The sequence below is a fragment of the Rana temporaria genome, chromosome 1 (genome assembly GCF_905171775.1).
Source record: "Rana temporaria chromosome 1, aRanTem1.1, whole genome shotgun sequence".
Lineage (NCBI taxonomy): Eukaryota > Metazoa > Chordata > Amphibia > Anura > Ranidae > Rana > Rana temporaria.
In genome coordinates, this window is record NC_053489.1 from 631,535,016 (window position 1) to 631,555,178 (window position 20,163).

The following is a 20,163-nucleotide window of genomic DNA, read 5'->3' on the forward strand; positions in this document are numbered from 1 at the left end:
GCATTTTTTTTTTTTTTTTTTTTTTACCAAAAATATGTAGAAGAATACGTATTGCCTAGACTGAGAAAAATGTTTTTTTAAACAAATTGGGCTATTTATTACAGCAACAAGTAAAAAATATTCTCCACTTTTGGCTGAGAGCAGAGAGAAAATTATTTTCATGTCAAAGATCGTGAAACCCTGTGTCAAGAATTGCAATGGGAAAAAGATTGCCATAACGATTCTTGACGATTAATCGTGCAGCTCTAACCTGGACCCAATACCCAACTGAATGGGACTGGAACCATAGAGTAGTGCTACTTCAGAATGCAATTATCAGAACATAACAAAACTAAATTGGTCCCAATAAAGTCCTTGAAAAAAGATTAGTGCATATAACACAATATTGGTGATGATTTTTTTGAAAAACGTCCTTAACCACTTGCTTACTGGGCACATAAACCCCCTTCGTGCCCAGGCGAAATTTCAGCTTCCGACACTGTGTCGCTTTAACTGACATTTGCGCGGTTGTGCGACGTGGCTCCCAAACAAAATTGACGTCCTTATATATGGCTCTGTCTGTCATAAAACGTAAGCTGACGAGGATCTTTACTGTGACATTGGAGAAAGTGACGCGACACACTATGATTGGGAAAGCCCTTGGTAATATAGGTCACATGTTCATTAATCCTTCTGACCCTGCGTTCGCTCGTAGTGCGCCCCACATATTGTAGGGAAAAAGGGCATTCCAACACATATGTTACATGTTTAGAATAACAGGTTATGAGAGGTTTAATTGTAAACTCCTGTTGTGTCGCAAATGATTTAAATTTAGTCATTTTTTTTAGATTGTCTAGAAGTCTAGAAATGAACAATATTAACTGTATTGTGTATTCTTGCCCAGCTTTCCCTCGACACCGGGCTTGGCAGAGTTTGGTTAAATGCCAGGTCTGTTTATTCTTCCCGGTCTGGCTGTGATGTCTCCTCCACAGCTAGTGTGCAGATTGGTGTGTGTGGTCAAAGATCTGAGAATCGGTAACCTGCAGAAAGTCTTGCTTTGCTGCTCAGCTTGTCTTTTTTGCATTCTTAATTATGCCTGTGGTGGGAGTGGATGAATTATTCATAATAAATGCATTCATTCCAGGAAAAGATTTTGTATTTTGTGCTGAAAGCTTCTCAAACTAGGGCAGTCACTGAGCCGTACAAGCATTTAGATTTTAGAGATGCAACACCGACTTATCAAACCGGGGAATAAATTAGATGTATCATTTTTAAAGAGGGCTGTCTGGTTGTAGAAGACATGATGGGGTAGAAGAGAAATGAAATTAGAGGTTTTTTTTTCCTTGCCACCTCAAAGTGAAAATCCTATGTGCTTCATGTACTGTACTGCTACATTTTTTTTTTTTTTTGCCAAAGACCCAGGGCACTTGTCCTGTATTTACATTTGAGATTGGAAAACTGATGATTTACTGCTGAAAGAGGGGACCAATGGGAGCTGAGCTGCTAAGTCACTGTTGGAAGAGGGAGCAGATGACTTGAGCTTCTGAGATGGCAGATGTACCAAACTGGTGCAACCTGTTGTGAGGATGGATTTCTCCACAGTGCCTGCAGTTGTGTCTGTTGCAAGGATTTTTGTCTACACCATGGGTGCTCAACCTGTGGCCCTCCAGCTGTTGCAGAACTACAAGTCCCATGAGGCATTGCAAGCCGCTGACAGTTACAAGTATGACACTAAAATACAGAGGCATGATGGGAATTGTAGTTCCACAACACCTGGAGGGCCACAGGTTGAGCACCCATGGTCTACACTGTCTGTCTATATAGCCTCACTGGTACCTCCTTTATGTTCTCGTAATGTGAAGGACATCGCACCGCATTGAATATTTGAACTGAACTGGCCCTAAACAGCAGTATGTAATGAGGGGGCATAGTTATCCATTCCCCGCTTTCCCTCACTGTCTATGGGGCAGCTGAGGCAAACTAAAACTTCCATGCTGTGCCCAATAGGAGAGAGGGATGAAGCTTTAAGGAATGCATACCTCTCATCACAATGCAGGGGGTAGGGGTGTGTTCTGCACACGGGCGTGTAATTATCAGGAACCATAACTCGAACTGGGACAGAAAACGCAGTAAATATCACACCTTTAAATGTAATGGTAAAAATGGTACAGATTAGAAAAAGTAGTCAGACAAGTCGGTAATTAGGAAATCGGAGATCGGCATAGTAGGAGGCAGAAGAACAGGATCAGGAACGTCAGCCGGGCAAAGTCTTTCACAGGAACACGGCAGAGAATTTCCAGATATGTTGATAAGGCGAAGGCACGAAAGGAATGAACAATACAGTTTAAATGACCAAAAAGGGCTGGCTGTAGGTAGGACTGGCTAGCAGGAAATTATCACCAGATGAGCCACTGTGGAACGATGAGTGACAATTATCCGACGGCTAAGCACAGAGAAGGGAGCTGCTGAAAGACCAGCCCTGACAGGATTGCACAGAATGCAGTGGGCAGGAGTGTGTAATGTACAGAATGCAGTGGGCAGCAGAGTACAAAATCACCCCCCCCCAACTTCGCCTTTTTAGCAAAAATCCCCACTCACTCCCCCCCCCAAAAAATCAGCCTCCCCAAATCCCAGTCCGAGCGCAACCCCCCCCCCCATTCTTCCTCATCCTAGCACTTATCCCCCCCCCCCCCCCCGTTCCAGTACAAATCTTTTCCACCCAATAACCCCTCCCAGCACAAATTCTCTTTTAACCCAATCCCACTTCCCAGCACAACACCCCCCCCCCCTAATCTTTCTTCTAGCATAGATCTTCCTCCCAGTGTAATCTTCCCCATTTCTAGCACAAATTCTCTTCCCTAAATCCCCCTTCCCAGCACAAATAGTTTTTTCCACCACCTAAATACCCCCTCCCAACACAAATCTTCATCCCAACACAAATGCACCACCCCCAAATTCCCCCTTTCAGCACAAATCCTCCTTTCCCCCCCAATCCCCCACACCAGCTCAAGTTTGCTGCCCAGTTCCGTCATAAATCCCCATACCAAACCTCCCCCCAAACACAAATCGCCCCCCAAATACAAATCAATCAACAATACTTCCCAACTGTCTTGCTTTTTGTGGGAACAAAAGCTTGCAAAACCAGAGCCAGTTCACACCAGCACGCAGTGCAGGAAAACTGCGTTCCGTGTGCTTTTCTTGCACCGCATTCAAAACGCACTGCAGTTGGTTTCAATGTTAATGACACCCCAAATACAGGTTGCAAATGTAATGCTCTTGCCTGCACCGGATTGTATGGTACAGTACCATGTGACCCGGTTCCTGTGCATTTTATAACTCTTGGTGTAGTCTGACACGATTTAAAGAGGAAGTAAACCCTCTAATACATTTCTTAAAAAAAAAAAAACCTGCAAGAGAAAGGCATAATGAGCTAGTATGCATATCATACTAGTACTTGGCTCATTATGAATTACTTACCTGAGATCGATGCCCCTGAAGTGACTCTTGTTCCTCTCCTCCGCCGCCGCCGCTAATTCATACCCGAGTGACTTCCGGGTATCGCGGCTCCGGCGCTGTGATTGGCCGAAGCCGCGTTGACGTCACTTCTGTGCATGCGCACGGGAGCAGTCAGTGACGACACGATCGCCTTCACTAACAGCACGCTCGGTGCGCCTGCGCCATTGTCTTTAAAATAAATTTGGGATAACTTTTATTCTATTTTTTTAATTAAAAAAGGTGTATTTTTTTTTTTTTCAAAAAAAGTGTGCTTGTAAGGCCGCTGCGGAAAAAACGGTGTGACAAAGTATTGCAACGACTGCCATTTTATTCTCTAGGGTATTAGAACCCCCAAACATTCTATACATTTTTGATTCTAACTTTTAGGTAAAGGGAAGGTGATGGAAACAGGCAGGGAAGCTCCATTATCATTGCTGGTTGTCTTAAAATACCACCGGCCACCACAAGAGTGCGCCAGATTCCCGAAGGAACCATAGGACTGCAGAAGGCCGCAAAGCCGCAGCCTGACGTGATCGCGAGGGGGTGCGCACGGAGACGGGGTACCCCAGCTGTGCCGCGCCAGGTCGCTAATTCTAGTCGCAATTGCGCCCGGGGTTTGTCGAGCCCTGGTTTAGATGCTCTCTGGTGTATTTGTGATGCATTTATATGCAATCTGGTGCATATTTGATGCGTTTAGATGCACTGTGTATTTTAATGCGTTTAGATGCTCTCTGGTGTGTTTTTGATGCGTTTAGATCATGGGTGCTTAACCTGTGGCCCTCCAGCTGTTGCCGATCTACAATTCCTGTCATGCCTCTGCTTTTGAGAGTCATGCTTGTAACTGTCAGCCTTGCAATGCCTCATGGGACTTGTAGTTCTGCAACAGTTTGAGGGCCACATGTTGAGCATTCATGGTTTAGATGCACTCTGGTGAATTTTTGATGCATTTAGATGCACTATTGTGTGTTTTCGATGTGTTTTAGATGCTTTGTTGTATTTTTAGATGCTTTGTTGTATTTTTGATGCATTTACATGCTCTCTGGTTTATTAGTAATGCGTTTTAGATGCTCTCTGGTGTATATTTGATGCATTTAGATGCATTCTGATGTGTTTTTAATGCGTTCATTCTTTATTCCACAACTTATATATACTCCGCATTGACCCTGTATAGTGTTTTTCTCTATGGGGACTCCAAGTACTTGGAGATGGCGTTGGCCAGGAATCGAACCCGGGTCAGCTGCTGGGAAGGCAGTTATGCTCACCACTGCACCACCAACGCAAGGTAGCATGTCTTTGTAGTGTAGGAGGAACCCGGAGTATCCGGAGGAAACCCACGCAAACACAGGGAGAACATGCAAACCCCATGCAGATAGTGTCCTGGTCAGGATTTGAACCAAGGACACCCGTGCTGCAAGGCTACCCACTAAGCCTCTGTGCTGCCCATAATCTACAATATATAACACTCCTATAATAAAACGCATCCAAATAACAATGAAGAGGGGTACAGTGGTCCCCATATTGGCAACACAATGGAGCTAAATATTCCATTCACACTTAGGCCTCATTTACACCAGGGGTATGAATCCGTAGCCCATGGGAGGGCCTTAACTACTGGAACAGGTTTGCACAGGTCTTGCCAGCATCCCATGTAGGCAGTCCAATTGCTGTCAACTGGGATGCAGCGGTTGTACCCAATGTGACGTGTGGGTGCCGGTGCACAGCCCTGAAAACACCTAAGGTGTGTCCATAAAACTACACCCGCATGGATGTCCTTTTTGAGGTAAACGCAACCTCCACACAGGGTACAGATTCATACACCCCGTGTGAGTGAGGCCTTGGACTTCTCCATGAAGGACCTCACTGGTGGGAGTTCATTTCCCCAGCAGAGAAAGCCTAAAGAAAGCTTGAAAGACTCCTCCCACCTCTAAAGACAAGAATAGTTCCAACCTCCCCTCATAGCCAGGCCAACACATGCCTCAAAAACATACCGGCCTCCAACCTCCCCTTATAGCCGGCCCAACACACGCCTCAAAAACATACTGGCCTCAACCTCCTCTTATAGCCAGTCCAACACATGCCCAAAAAACCTACTAGATTCCAAACTTCACAACATAATCGACTACTTAATGTCGATCGACAATACATCAATCAAATATAATTGCCTATAAAAAGTGCCTGAGATGTTGGTAGTAAACAGCCTGCTAGGCCTGGGGGAACCCAAACAAAGGCCTCCAAAAGCTGCCTCATATCCAAGAGTTGCCAAGAGTGTAAATGTAGCTATTTAAGATTAATCAGATATCACATTGGAAAGGTAGAAAAGGGGGCTGTGTGGAAGAGAGAGGAATGTTGGGTGAAAGCAAGGGGGGTCCCCTGCAAAGTGTTGCCCTAGGCCTGGGCCTTGTTGGCCTAGGCCAAGATACAGCATTGCACCAAGTACCCTAAAACAGATTTTTGGCACTGATACCTTTCTATTGATCAAAAAAATGATGAACACTGCACTGAGTGACAGGGTGATGGGTTAACTGGGTAATCGGTGGGTGAAGTATGTGCCTATGTGTACTGGTGTTGGTGCAACTAATGGTTAGATGTTATCTCTCCTCTGGAACGAAAAGGCTCCACGAGGAGAGATGACATCACTTCCCCTACCTGTGTTTACATTTACACAGGCAAGCATTTCATTTGTTAGGACTGATCACCAGGTTCAGGCCAAAAATCATTGGCCTGGAGACTGATCGGTTCTTAAACTAATCTGATCATTGTGGCCGTCTAGGGGGTGAGCGCCCCCTAGTCGGCCGTGCGCCCGACGTAACATCATGTCGATTCGCCTGCCCGTTGCCATGTTGCTGCAGTAAAACTGCAGCGGCTGGTCGGGAAATGGTTAAATAACAAGGTAGAAATGAGCTTATTCTCCTATTTGGTGCACATTGAACCAGTGTGCCCCCACCTCCCCGCCGTGGGCCAGCAATTGAGGCCGCGGCCTTGTGAAGTGCCAATCTTCCTTCTGTGACCTGTGCTATCTGGTGGTGGTAAATTTTTTTATTTTTTTTATATATTTTAAATAAAACCGTATACATATTTATATAACACATTGCTAATAGTATTAGCAAAATGTCCAAGATATGATACAGGAGAGCGTCAGAGACTGCATACGTGGTACAGGAGAGCGTCAGAGACTGCATACGTGGTACAGGAGATGGTCAGACTGCAGACGTGGTACAGGCAGGGGCGGACTGACAACTCATGGGGCCCCCCGGGCAATAGAAGATTATGGGGCCCCTCTGGCTTACAGATGGCCACCACGCCAGGAGGCAGTGCAGAGGCAGGGCAGCTAAAATCTTGGGATATTCACATTAAAAGCATGTCAGTTTCGGACATATCAGGGACAGATCTAAAAAAAACACAGATTTTTACATACTGTCCCTGGTTTTACAGAACCCGCCCGCTCTGTGAAGCTTACGGTTACCGTAATGTTCACGGAGCGGGCTCACTGCTTCTAACAGCATGTCAAACAAGTCCTGCACTCTTAACCCCTGCAGCGCTGCACACTGATAATGCTCCTCCCGCTGATCACACTGACATGCTGCTCCGTAACGTGGTGTGCTGACAGCTTTCCTCCATAGAGCACTGTTTTGCTTTCAGCCGCCGCCTCGTCGAGGAGAGGACTGGATGGGAACGATCCAGAACGACCCCCCCCGTACTGGGCGGCATCCTGCCCAGGCCCCGCCCCATTTTCAGCTCTGTTATCGACGTGTTTTCTCTGCTGAAAATGCAATTTTTGGCCAATATGTTTCGGCGGCCAAAATTTCGGTGCATCCCTAGTCTGAAGACCCAACGCCAGCCATTTCAGAGGCTGGAGTCTAAATACCCTTTTGGCCAGAGATCACAAGAAGAGATTCTGTGAGTACCATTGGAAGTATTGGCAAGAATTCTGCCAGTCTTGGTAGGAATTCAGGAAGTGTCATAATACACAAACTTGCATAGCGACTGAAACTGTCTTGCTACCAATGTGGTCATACATTTCCATTCCCATTACTAGGGCTCTATTCAGACTGGGTACTTTCAGATCCTGGAACTTGGTGGGAGTTTGTTTCTTGTTTGTATTGTTAAATCTTTTAAAAAAGCCTCTTTATAATGTCTTTTATAGCTTCTGGACTTCTGTGTCCCAGCCGCCTGTGCCATAAGTAAATACATTTTCTGTGTAGGTCATTAGAGACTATGTTGGCTTGCTGGTCTCTGGTGATGCGCTCGTATAGGTGATCATCCAGTTTTCCTTTTGCGAGGAATCTCTTATTGTGAATTGTGCATTCATCACCCTGGAACTTAAAGGGTTTGTAAAGGATTTTTTTTTTTTTTTTATCTTAATAGCTTCCTTTACCTTAATGCGGTGCTGTTTTCATGTCCTCATTGTTAGTTTTTGCTCTCAAGTTGCTGTAATTCTTCTCTCATCTCCACACTTCCTGGTTGTCTGTTTCCTGATGACCACAGTGCTGGGAGCTTTCTCTCTGTGGTCACTAACTTCAAGGAGGTGTGATTACTGTGTGTCTAGTTTCGTTTTCCAAACCATCACTGCTCTATGGCTCTGTATGCTCTGTAAGGCAGAGAGGCAGGAAACAATATGCAAAAACGAAACTAGAAACTACAGGTACATTATAAATCAGTGGTCATCAACCCTGTCCTGCAGGGCCCACTAACAGGCCAGGTTTTCAAGATAACAGAAATACATCACAGGTGATATAATTTTCTGCTCAGTGATTGCAGTATTCTAGTCTGTATCTCCCCAAAGTAATACATAAAACCTGGCCTGTTAGTGGGCCCTGCAGGACAGGGTTGATGACCACTGCATTATATGATTGATTTTTATCTATTTTTATTCGTTTTTAAAAGGAATCAGTTAACTATTATGTCTCTATACCCTGTAAACAGTCATTTCAGCAAAACATTTTTTTTTATTTACAACTCCTTTAAAGTGGTAGTAAACTCTGTACTTCCACTTTATACCTACAGGTAAGCCTTATTATAGGCTTACCTGTAGGTTAAAGAATATCTCCTAAACCTGTAAAGTTTAGGAGATATTCCCCCCCCGCAATGCGCCGCTGAGTGCAGCGGCGCATGCGCAGCGGAGATCCTCGGCTAAAGGCCCGGCAGCCGCCGAACCTTGCCAAAGAGAAGTCTCCCACGCGCATGCGCGGGAGTGACGACATCGCTGCTCCAGCCAATCGCAGCGCTGGAGCGGCGATACCCGGAAGACACGCCGAGGAAAGATGACATCTCCCTCAGCGTGGACCAGGTAAGTTCCTCTCACCTCGTACCAAGGTAAGTAGTTCATAATGAGCTAGTATGCGGTGCATACTAGCTCATTATGGCTTTTGCTTTTCAGGTTTAAAAAAAACAGAGGGTTTACTACCGCTTTAATTGTGAGACCGTTGCTTCCAAGACTTTTCACTGATAGAAGTCTGCCTTAGTTCTGGAACATACAACATTTTCTTTACAAGGATACTCTGTCTTGTGGTGTAATGCAGTTCAGGAAGCCCTGGCCTTTACCTTCTGAAGTGATGCTTTTTCTGTTTGCTAGGAAAACTTTGTCTTTTGCACTGTAATCTATGTATGTGAAGAAGGTCTCGTCGCTAGTCACAAGGCTTGTCGCACCCGAGTCTATGCACCAGCCGCGTGGCTTGCCGCTTTGTGTTACTTTAAATGTGCCACTCCATGATGTGTCTGCAGTTTCCTTTGTGACTGCTTTGACTCTTTGTGGTTAGCTCTAGCTTTCGCTGCTCGGCTTTCCAGATGGAACAGTCCTTTTTTTTAAGTGACCGGTCCTTTTACAGAAAAAACAGGCTCTGCTTTCTTTGTTGTGCTTTGTGCATCTTAAGAGCTTTGTCATCACAAGGCGTATTTTCTTTCATGTTCATGTCTTTCTGTCATGTTTATCAGTTAATTTTGCCTTTGACATATTCCAGAGTTAGTTCCTGCTCGGGCCTGGTTTCTAAAGCGTTAATGAGAGCAGTATAGGTTTCTGGAAGGCTGAGGAGGAGCAGGGCAAAAATATGATTATCTTGGACATCCTCTCAAATGGAACCCAGCTGCTCTGTGATCCCTAGCATAGCATTCACGTGGTCACACATTTGCTGGCCTTCTTGTAGTCTCATCTTGTAGAACTTTCTTAAATCCCTTTCACACTGAGGCGCTTTGCAGGCGCTACAACGCTAAAAATAGCACCTGCAAAGCACCCTGAAAGAGTGTCTCCATTCACTCCAGTGTGAAAGCCCGTGGGCTTTCACACTAAAGCGGTGCGCTGGCAGGACGTTAAATGTCCCCCAAGCAGCATTTTTGTAGCAGTGTGTACACCACTCTGCCACCGCTCTTGCCCCTAAAAATAGCGGCGATTTGCCGCCTTTGCCCCAGTGTGAAAGCGGCTTTAGCAAAAACAGTTTGCCGTTAACTTAAAAGCTCATGCAGCTTTTGTAATGAAGCCCACATACCTTTGGCCGTTTTTCTCTGTTCTCATGTGGATAAGCTGGTCATCTTCCACTAGCAAGCTTATTGTCGCTAATGCTTGTCTGTCTTTCCTGTCCCATTCCTCCATCTCTCTGTGGGTCTGTCTGTATTCAGCACTTGCTACAAATAATCCTAGCTAAGAAGCAGTTCTAGTTTGAATTTCCACAGCTGGTAATTGGCGTTTGTTCAGCTTTGCAATTGCAAACTTAACATCTGAACCACTTGCATCTTTCAATAGCTTGTATACAATACTCGCTGTACTCACTGAGTTGCGGAGTTCTCTTTCCGGTGCCTGGGCTCATAACCTATTGTAATACTCTGCACAATAAGCATAGGAAGCGCTTCTTGGATGCAGTAATACGACTTCCTGTTCATGTTTCTACATGCTGTAAGACATGTAATATATTTCTCCATAAAAGTAAAGCCGTATTACTGCATCCAAGAATCTTCCAGCGCTTTATTACCATACTCTGCTCAATAGTTTGCTCTTTCGGTGTGGGGCCTGTTTCTATTTTGTGTCCATCTCTTAGCATCCACTGCCATCCTAGCTAATCAGCGCAGCTATTTAGTTGGGTTTTACCAGATTTTTAAGCGGAAAGGGACAGTTTGATATTTTATAAATGGATAAACAGTAGTTCTAGATAGCAGGGTCCATTTCTCTATGAATTTTGACTTCTCCTTTTATGCTGAGCTTAACCCCCACCCATTTCTATTAGTCCTTTAATATGACCGCCTAAGAGTCGGTTCACACAGGGGCGGCACGACTTTGGGGAAGACTCGGCAAGGGGATCTCAAGACGACTTCAGAGGTGACTTGCAAAATGACTTCTGTATTAAAGTCAATGCAAGTTGCCCCCAAAGTCGTACAAGAACCTTTTTCTAAGTCAGAGTGACTTGAGTCGCTCCTATTAGAACGGTTCCATTGAATAGAGTGGAGCGCGACTTGTCAGACGGCTAAGTCACCCCTGTGTGAACCGACTCTAAAGCTGGCCAAAGATGGGTAAAATTTTGAAAACAAAATTAAAAGAATGTTCCAAGTATGTTCATTTTTTTTTCTAATCATAAGTGTGCCAAATGTAATGTTTGTTTTTAACTGCAGTGGCGAATAATTTGAAGAAGCAGGGTGGAAATTGTTTCTTTACCTATCAAATGTCTGACGGTGTATGTGGTTTTCCTTCGGTAAAGTCCATTCTATCTAAAACCAACCTTAAAAGCAAACTAAAGCTATAAAAAACATTCAAATTTCATGAATTTTTGTACAAATTTTTATAGGCATGTTCCTATGAATTTTTATTCAAAATGTTATCCATCTATGGCCAGCTTTACTGACAAATATCATAGCTATTTATGGGAAGGGGGTGGTTGCTAAATATTTAAAACATATAATAAAAATGCTATAATTGGCTAGTAATCACCTTAAAACTGGACTGTAGAATGCGTTCAGTCATCACCGGTTGGGGGGCGGGGATGGTTGTTGTACCTTACCAAGTTAATTTTCTAAACGCTATTTTTCTTTGGTTTGACAAACCTAACCTTAGAACATATAAGGTTGTGTGGAGTCAGATGGAGGTGCTGCCATCTGTGCAGTCAGAGGAGGAGGAGGAAGTGTTGTGGTCGGCTCTGTAGGAAGTGCTCTGATCAGAGAAGTGTAGTAGAGGTATTGCATGGAGTACAGAGGCTGCAAATACAAAGTGAAAGCAGAAGCCCTTGAAGGTAGATTTTTTTTTTTTTAAATATTTTTTTTTTTTTTAATAGTTTAGGTGTTTGCATTATTCTTACCAAATTTAACTAGTGTGAATCTTTATAACTTTGCTATGTAAGTCTTTAGGTTTACAGTATTGTCATTTATTCTTCCACACAATGTATGGAAATATTGATAAATTGGGTTATTCTATTTTTACTCTACTAAACTGTGTAAGCACAGGAGGTTTTGGCATATTTCGGAGGGCAAAACATATCACAGAAAAGGATGCAATGCTTGTCAGCTCTTGTATGCATATTATTATTACTGTGGAATTGTATTCAGGTCAAATCCTCCCTTGTCCAACCATACAGCAGAGTGCTAGGATGAACCTTCTTGGACCAATGGCTCCTGTCCGGTGTAGTTGCAGATGTCATACTGAATGGCCAAGTTAAAGTGATATTAAAGGTTCGTGTTTTAACATGTCATACTTACCTCCACTGTGCAGTTCGTTTTGCACACAGTGGCCCCGATCCTCCTCTTCTGGGGTCCCACGGTGGCTCTTGCAGCTCTTCAACCGCTTTAGATAACCCCCTCTGGGAAGCATTCTCCCAAGGGGGTTACCTTGCATGCGCGCTCCCGTGTCATACACTCGGCTTCCATAGACGCTGAGAGTATGACTCGGCCCTGCCCCCCCCGGCGGTCGCATCATTGAATTTGATTGAGGGCAGCGGAAGCCAATAAATGCGCTGCTATCAATCTATCCAATGAAGAGCCGAGAAGCCATGGAGAGAGTGACGCGGGATCGCGCCCTCAGTAATTTTTGGCTCAGATAAGTAAAACGGGGGGGCTGGGGGGGTCAGACACTGCAAGGTATTTTTTCACCTTAATGCATAGACATTAAGGTGAAAAAAACAAAGGTTTACAACCCCTTTAATGCATCTTGTTTAGTAGAGTTTTTATAAGGGCTGAGAAGGTTTGGTACTCAAGCTAGAGTCCTGCTAAAAGCGAAGTAACTGAGATGTGTCACCTGACCCCTAAGGAAATGGAGAAAGTGGTCTTATATTCTTTTTACAAATCATTTTTTATTTTATTACATATATAAGTAAAATACAAAGTAACACAGTTATAATTAATATATACGGTACATAGAGTTCATCCTGAGACTTTGAATGAGGTGAATATGGTTAGCCAAAAAACATATCATGATTGTATAATTTTGCCCCTGTACAAATCATTAGTAAGACCTCATCTGGAATATGCAGTTCAGTTTTGGGCACCAGTTCTCAAAAAGGACATCGGAGAACTGGAGAAAGTGCAGAGAAGGGCAACCAAACTGATAAGAGGCATGGAGGAGCTCAGCTATGAGGAAAGATTAGAGGAACTAAATTTATTCTCTCTTGAGAAGAGGAGGATAAGGGGGGATATGATCAACATGTACAAATATATAAGAGGTCCATACAGTGAACTTGGTGTTGAGTTATTCACTTTACGGTCAACACTGAGGACAAGGGGGCACTCTTTACGTCTAGAGGAAAAGAGATTTCACCTGCGAATACGGAAAGGTTTTTTCACAGTAAGAGCTGTGAAAATGTGGAACAGACTCCCTCCAGAGGTGGTTCTGGCCAGCTCAGTAGATTGCTTTAAGAAAGGCCTGGATACTTTCCTAAATGTACAGAATATAACTGAGTACTAAGATTTGTAGGTAAAGTTGATCCAGGGTAAATCCGATTGCCTCTCGGGGGATCAGGAAGGAATTTTTTCCCCTGCTGTAGCAAATTGGATCATGCTCTGCTGGGGTTTTTTGCCTTCCTCTGGATCAACTGTGGGTATGGAGTTGGGTGTATGGGATTGTACTGTGTTTTTTATTTTGTTTTTTTATTTTTTGTGGTTGAACTGGATGGACTTGTGTCTTTTTTCAACCTGACTAACTATGTAACTATGTATTAAAAGTAGATTTATTACAATTTGTTGTGCATATAAAACACAACAGAAATGAATGCAGGCCGATTAAAATAGGCATACAATGTGAAAAGACAATTCACATACATGGTAAAAAGTATATAGCAATATACAAACATCATAAAAATGTGCAAGCATCAGTAGAACCCAAATGAATGTATGTTGTATAAGATTGTCAAGGAGGCGAGTAATCATCGGGGTCATAGTATAGTACCCCATAAACACCAATGGGCTGGGCTAGGTCATCAGTCACTGATTCCACAGGCGGCAGCAGCGACAAAGCATTTACCCCTAAAGAGCGAGTGCGGTCTCGCAAAACATGGTCGGGTACTACTGATGCTTTCACATTTTCCTGCATATTGGTTATATACTGTTTACCATGTATGTGTATTGTCTTCTTTTCACATTAAATGAATATTTTATCAGCCTGCTTTCATTTCTGTTTAATATATGCAACAAATTGTAATCTACTTTTTATACAATCATATGTTTTTTGGCTAACCATATTTACCTCACTAAAAGGGGTTGTAAAGCTTCATGTTTTTTCACCTTGATGCATCCCATGCAATAAGGTAAAAAAACACCTTGCACTCTCGGGGGGTGGGGGGGGGCCCCCCCAACCCCCCGGTTTTACTTACCCGAGGCACGAAACTCTGTAGGTGTGATACCACAAAGGTTTCCCCCAGCTTGAGACGGCTCTTCATTGGAGATTAATAGCAGCGCAGCCATTGGCTCCCGGTGCTGTCAATCAAATCAATGACGCAGTGTGCCGGGGGCGGGGCCAAGTGATACACTCACTTGGGGGCTATAACCGCTACGGGAGCGCGCCAGCAAGCTAACCCCCTTGGGCGAGAGCTTCCCAGAATGGGGGTTAGCTCTTGCAGGGAGGAGTTGAGACAGCCGCCGTGGGACCCCAAAATAAGAGGATCGGGGCCACTCTGTGCAAAACAAACTGCACTGTGGAGGTAAGTATGGTATGTTTGCCATTTAAAAAAAATATATATATATGTTTACAACCCCTTTAAAGTCCCTGGGCGAACCCCATGTATATATCTATTGAATAGGGATGGAGGTGATATTGGGATGATACCAGACCTTTTTATTTATATTATGTCTCTGTGCAGTAATATTTTTTTTACCCTGGAGCCTGTAAAGCATTGCACCCATGATCGGCAGATTGCAATGCCAGGCTCCTGCAAACTCCCAGTACACTGCCTGTACTTTGTGCAGGCAGGCAGATGCTGAATTGCAGGAGGAATCGAACTACGAGGACACTCGCCAGCGCCCTTACAGTTCATTGAGTGTTGCAAACCGCCAGCTGCAGTGGAAGACAGTAGTTGTAGTTCATTCCAATGACGTGGCAGTGTGGGCGTTACATGAGCCACATTTTACACACTGAGGACCTTCCTCTGTCGTAGTCACCATCGAATGCCCTGTGTAAGCTCTGTGTTGAATGGTATCCGAGGGCAGGGCAATGATTTTACTGCCTCCATCATGTGACTTGGTTCAGGCCTTATGACTGGCCGCTAGGCCCCAGCACTACACCATAGGAGGTTGCGTGCTTCCCCATGTAACTTGAGACAGCTGCGAAGGAGAAAACAGAGATGGGAGCTCTGCAAAACTAACTATAAATCAGGAGTGAGCCATGAAGACTATGGAAGGGCAAAATGGCAGAGCTCTTTAAGTTAACTGTAGATTGTATAATTGATGGTATAAGCTGTGCCTTTTTGCTACAAATACATATGAATTTCATATTTGTATTCTCTGATTTCAAAACATACCAACTGCTTTTATTTTTTTTATTTAAAGTGATATTAAAGGGAACAAAAAAACATGTCATATTTACCTTCTGTGTGCAGTGGGTTTGCACAGAGCAGCCACGATCCTCCTCTTCTCGAGTCCCCCGCCGGCACTCCAGGCCTCTCCTTCCTGTCCAGTGCCCCCACAGCCAGCAGGCGGGCCGCAGTTCTGTTTGTCAATTCAGGCAAAGAGCCATGGCTCAATTACGCCCCCTCTTTCTCCTCTTTGGCCATGATTGACAGCAGCGGGAGCCAATTGCTCCCACTGCGGCCTCTGTCAATAATAAGGAAGAGTCCCCGGAGAGCCGATGCTCTTGTGCACATCGCTGGATTGAGGGGAAGCTCAAGTAAATATTAGGGGGGCTGCTGCGCACCAAAGTTTTTTTTTTTTTTTACCTTCATGCACAGAATGCATGAAGGTAAAAAAACCTTCAGCCTTTAAAACCACTTTAAAGAGAAACTTTACTTGGCCATGGCAAAATTTAAAGTCAGCAGCTAAAAATACGGTGGCTGCTGACTTGGAGGATGTAAAATCGTTGTATTTAAATGCCATAAATGCATCTTTCCGCCTGTCAGCCGTTATGTTCACTGAGACATGCATGCGCAGCGTAGTGAGCCGTTATGCCCCCGATCTGTGCTGCGGTATGTGACTCCTGTGCGCGGAAGTGGCGTCATGGCGGCCCCGCCTATCAAGTGGCCGAAGGCTCATGCCCGGATGGAAGAGCAGGGGGCCCGCCAGATCTGTCCCAGTGCTGTGCATATGGAGGACACCGTATGGCAGGTAAGTCTGTCATAATGTGCTGTGCATACTAGTACATTATGGCATAACCCACCTGTGGGGCCTTGAAAAAATATCTGTGTGTGTAATTGCACTTCTGCTTTAGTAACCAGGTACTTACCACCCCATGAAGTCCAGTACTGATTCTTCTCAGGGTGTAGATACCCAGCACCACCACCTTGGATTTGTGATCTCTTGCTGAATCACAGCTGGCTCTCTGGATTGAGCACCACGGGTAGACTGGTCCCGCAGCCTCCTGGGATGTGTAACGTTTATTCCAGGAGGCTGTGGACAGGGCATAAGAGTGCTCCTAATCTCAGCTTGTTACTGTACAGAAGACACCTGGGAGCCAGAAATCTTGTTGCTAGAGGATCAAATACTTATTTCACTCATTAAAATGCAAATCCAGTTGTACCTTTTTTGAAATGCGTTTTTCCGGATATTTTAATCGTTTTTTAGTCTCTCATTGTTAAAACAAACCTACCATTAAAATTATAGACTGATCATTTCTTTGGCAGTTGGCAAACTTACAAAATCAGCAGGGGATCAAATACTTTTTTCCCTCTCTGTAGACAAGGAGAGAGAGCAGCAAAGTTTCACACTGGATTACTGCAAGGAGAGAAATACACAAAACACACCGGGCTTCAAGGAAGAATACACATGCCTGTTGTACGTAATCTTTGCCTATTTTAGAATTTGTTTACAGTTATTACAAATGGAACTTTAAAAGATAGAAAACAGCTGTGTACTGTATGTACAAATTGATTGTGTTGAGGTATTGTGGTCTAGGAAACAGGCAATTTCGTAGTCGCTGTGCTCCTAGGCAAATGAGTAGTGACAAGATGTGCAAGAAACTAAATCATTCACAACTGACTTGTCTCATACTACTTGCAGGATAGGGTTGCCTGAATCTAGGCCTGCTTTAAAGTGATATGAAGCACACAATCTTTCATTTACATTATCCCTTCTCTTTCTGTGTATAGATAATGGCACTCTAATTATTTTAATTAAAAATATCAAAGTATCCAAGTACAGTAAAACCTTGGTTTGAGAGTAACTTGGTTTAAGAACGTTTTGCAAGACGAGCACATTTTTTTATAAATTTTGCCTTGATATACAAGCGATGTCTTGATACAAGAGTAGGGTCATGTCACAACTGTGTATAGAAGAGAAGAGCCTCTAAGTGTAGCAATATGGTTACATCTAATGAAGGTACAACATTTAGCAACTTATTGCTACACTTAGGGCTCTTTCACACTGAGCGCCCATACAGGTCCGTCTGTCAGTTTTTTTGCGGACCTATACGGGCGCTCCGTGCTTCTCTATGGAGCCGCGGATGTCAGCGGTGACATGCCCGCTGACATCCGACCTGCTCTGATATGCCAAAGTGTGACGGAGGAAAAACCTACTTTTCCTTCCGTCTGGTGGATCAGATCGGTGAACACGAACATACGGGGGGAGCGGAGAAAAGACAGGGCGGTCCCTGCACAGTGTGCGGAGACCGCCCTGTCAACTGCCGGCTCAGCGGTGATCAACGGAGCGATCCCCGCTGAGCAAGCGGAGGTGCACGGGGCGGATCATTACTGATCCGCCCAGTGTGAAAGAGGCCTTCGAGGCACCCCTCTTCTCTTTTATACTCTGTAAAAAAATGCTTTGATATACAAGTGCTTTGGATTACAAGCATTTTTCTGGAATGAATTGCGCTTGCAATCCAAGGTTTTACTGTACTTTTTTTTTTTTTTTTTCCTAATCAATATAAAGCTGTCACATGACCCAGCTCTCTTCCAGCCTGTCTGTAGGGAAACAGCGGATTCCATTACATTCTCCACCCTCTTACATCAGTGCATCCCCCCCCCCTTACCTTGTGCTGCTGCCTGGAAGCAGAAAGTGCAGGATCTGGAGGAGGACTTTAGGGGGGCTGGAGACTGCTGAATGCTGAGACCAGGGAGGTGGAGATGAGGGGGTGCTGCGGCTGCACAGAGAGGTACAGGATATGTAGGAGGCGTTCTGTCCTCTTTGCTGCTGAGACAAGGTGGGGGCAGAAATGAGGGGGTGCCGCAGCTGCAGGAGATGTGCAAGGCCACTTGAGATGGCCTTGCGGGGGCCGTGTGTTTGACACATGTGGCATAGGCCATAAACTAGGAAGCAACTATAAAACTTTGAAAACAGCTTTCTGTATGCAAGGCTGGGTCACACCTAATGCAGTACAGTGCATTTTTAACCACTTCCCACCCTGCCTATAGACAAATGACTGCCGGGTGGAAAATTTGTCGTTCCTGGTGGACGTTATAGGATGTCCACCCGGAATACAACTCGCACGTGCTGTGGCAAGATCTGTCACTGGCTGTGTGATGCCAGTTCACTGTACTGGGCCGCTGCCGGTACCATGTGTTCGCTGTGACCAATAACACCAGATCACATGATAATTGTAATCAATGAATGGCTTCCATTCATGCCATTCATTGTGTACAATTGTGTTGCTAGCTGTGATTGGTCACAGTAATTGCATGGTACAGACCGGACCAATTACAGCCCATCTGTACCATGTGATTAGCTGTGGCCAATCACCGGTAATAGCAGAAATACACACTGAATGAATTTAATTCAGTAAAAATGGTTGCTTATAAGGGCCTTTTCACAAATGCGGACTGTTCAGATCCGCCTGTCAGTTGTTTCAGGCGGACCTGAACGGGCACTCCACGTACCTCCTATGGAGCGTCAGATGACAGCGGTGACATGTTCGCTGACATCCGATAAGCTCTAATCCGATCCTCTCCGCTAAAGTGTGACGGATTCAAACCCTATTTTGCATCTGTCTGGCGGATCGGATGAAAATGGACATCCGGTTCGTTTTCATCAGATTCCCCCATAGAGGAGAGCGGAGATCTGACTGGTCCGTTTCTGCACAGTGTACAAAGACAGACTAGTCATCCGCCGACTCAGCGGGGTTCAACTGAGCGATCCCCGCTGAGCAAGCGGATGTTTAAAAAAGGATCCGCACATGTGAAAGGGGCCCAACTGTGAAATTCACTGGTATAAGCAATCGTTAATAAAAAATAAAAAAAATCCTAATCCCTTCCCCAGGGTAGTACAACCTTACTGTAGTAACACTATTGCTCTGGTCGGAGCATGGGGGGGGGGGGGGGGGAGTAATAAAGAAAATTACAATTTTTTTTTTTTTTTTTTATGGATAATTCAGCATTACTAAATCTATGAAAAAAACAAACTTCATATGAAAAATGGTGTTCTCTTTCTAGGTAAGGTTTTTCTTCACGCTCTTTTCCACCTTGGTATAGACAGACTTGAAGCTTGCACAGTCTTGTGCATGTTACTTGAACTACTGTTTAGGATACAGTCAAAGCATATTGCTGTGTAAAGGATTTAGTTAATTCCCATGTCGCGCTTGATGGGCAGAGTAAACGAATTACTGCCCAATCTGCGTCATTGATCCTTGGAACAACAGGATGTAAGTATTTGACACTTACTGCTGTTCACATTTGTCTTTGTGCTGTGAAGAATGAGAATATACTCAACAAATGTGAAGGTGCTGCAAGATGTTGGAACTTGTATAGCGCCGATATGCTTTCTAGGGAAAACAAATCCCTACTTTCCTTTAATTTGCCGTGTTTAGAGCCTATTGGCTTCATTAAGCTGTAATGCCTTTTTTAATATTACTTGCAGTGTGCAGTAACATTTATGTGCAGTAACATTTGCAGTCCTATAAGAAATGAATGATGAACGTGCAAAAATGTATCTGCACAATTGAGATTATTTGCTCTCAAACGTTCTTCTGCCCACTTTCATGTAGCTAAAAAAATAATGGTAATGTGCATCAGCGTGCTTTTACTAGAAAGTCACCCCATTGAGGATATATAGAACCTAGTACAAACGTTAAGGTTGTAACCCTTCCTGTCTCTGTCAAAAATTTAACAAAAAAAAAAAAGTTTTGTAAGGAGTTTGGCTAGATCTGTTTTT

General features: G+C 44.3%; 1 protein-coding gene and 1 non-coding gene across 2 annotated transcripts in view; one reads left to right on the top strand and one right to left on the bottom strand.

Moving 5' to 3' along the window:
• Positions 1-20,163, top strand: part of JAKMIP1 (janus kinase and microtubule interacting protein 1) — a 254,492-nt gene that overhangs the window by 49,654 nt on the left and 184,675 nt on the right. The gene's annotated exons all lie outside the window — the stretch shown is intronic.
• Positions 4,682-4,753, bottom strand: TRNAG-UCC. Its single transcript has one exon. It is a non-coding gene; the product is annotated as a tRNA-Gly (tRNA).